Source organism: Myotis davidii, unplaced genomic scaffold (assembly GCF_000327345.1).
Source record: "Myotis davidii unplaced genomic scaffold, ASM32734v1 scaffold515, whole genome shotgun sequence".
Lineage (NCBI taxonomy): Eukaryota > Metazoa > Chordata > Mammalia > Chiroptera > Vespertilionidae > Myotis > Myotis davidii.
In genome coordinates this window covers 539,331-541,100 of record NW_006286242.1, presented here as the reverse complement: position 1 = coordinate 541,100, position 1,770 = coordinate 539,331, and positions in this window count along the sequence as shown.

The following is a 1,770-nucleotide window of genomic DNA, read 5'->3' as shown; positions in this document are numbered from 1 at the left end:
CTTTCCCTCTCCTACCCCGCACTCTTCTTTTCTCCTCTCTCTCTGGGCCTATGGAGTTTATTGGTTGGGGGGAAGGGGAAGTAGGTTGTCACAAACTTAGTTACTAAAAACTCCAAACCCTGCCTGGCTGTTGGGTTTAGGGTGATGGTCCCCAGTGAATCACAAGGGCTCTCAAGTGGCACACTCTCTGCTTAGGACTCTGCCTGGTCCCTGTAGCTTGACCCTCTGGAAAATGGGAGGATTTGCTGAGGGAAGGGGAAGTTTTAAGAGGGAAAATCAGATGCCCAACCCCAAAGGCTTCTGAGAAGCTCCGTGTTCCTGGCCAAGCCTTGTCCAGACAACCCTGCCTCTCCTGGAGAAGTCCGTCCCTGGAGGGTGAGTGACCCAGGCAGGTCTGGACCTACGGCTTTGCCATCCCAAACTCAATTTTCCTTCTCTCTTTCATTTTTTAACTACAATTTTTTCATTATTGATTTTTAGAGAGAGGAAAGGAGAGAGAGAAACATTGATGTGAGAAACATCGTTTGGTTGTCTCCTACAGGTGCCCTGAACTGGGATTGAACCCTCAACCTGGGTATGTGCCCTGACTAGGGATCGAACTGCTACCTTTTGGTGCATGGGACAAAGCTCCACCCAACTGAGCCACACCAGCCATGGCCTGGATTCAATTTTCAATATGCATTTATTCCTGTTGAATTTATTAAAAAAAAAAAAGACCTTCTGGTAATATGCCAGAATGAGATATATAATGATGTTGTTTAGCAGCAACTGTGTTATTCTGTGTTGTTGACAGTAAAATAAATTAACGTAATAAACATAATTTGCTCAAAAACAGCTAAGGAAAAGCAGATGGTTAACACATTTTAGCAGGACCTGTTGGTCCACGTTTGCACGGATGTTTAGACAGTGTGCTGCCTGCAACAGATGCTTGCCTGGGTCTCCATGTGATGGGCACAGGTGACTCGGCATGGCCTGGGGGAGGGCTGGGCCACCTGGGGGTTGGCACCATGTCCGGGGCCCTCCCTGGAAGGGGAGTAATGCACAGCAGCCACTTGCCTAGGTCCCAGCCAGGGCTGGCTCAGGGCAGGAAGCCTGCCTCTGCCTCCCCCTCCCTGCCCCCAGGACAGGGCCCATGCTTTCCCAGCACCTGGCCATTAGCATGCGCAGCCTGTCTCTGCCCAGTGGCTGTTCTTTGTGCTCCTGGAACAAGCCAGCTTTCTTCCGGGGAGGATGGCGCTCCAGCTCCTGCCCATGAGCTTCCCAGTAGCTTTGCAGGCCAGTGGGCCTCAGCTGGCCACGAAGAGTGGGTGCCCCATAGCCCCTAAAAGAGAATAAAAATTTATTTTGCAGAAGGAGGCCCTGGCTCCCCAGTGCCTGGGAATCAGGGCAACGGAGGAGGTCGCCTTCCTCACCAGGTTGGAGGGGTTGGGGCTGCAGGTCACTGCCATCCCAGGTCCTAGTGACCAGAACATGCTTCCTCCTCCAGCTCCTGTTTGTAGCTGGGGATGCCAGGCTTGTCACTGAAAAGGGGACCCTTCCCAGCATTCGGACAGGCACTCAAAGTCCTGGAAGTTCTGTACTGCGTGGCACCTGTGCACAAAACCTGGGTGCTGGACTGCAGACTTCGGAGACGGTTCAGAAGTTCCTGACAGGAGAGAATTTGGAGGAGGGGTCCCAGCTGCCTATGAAATACCCAAGAAAACGCTGGTGTAAAACCCCTTGCACCTGTCTGAGTCCATCTCCTTATTTTCCAAGTGGAATAGTTATGAA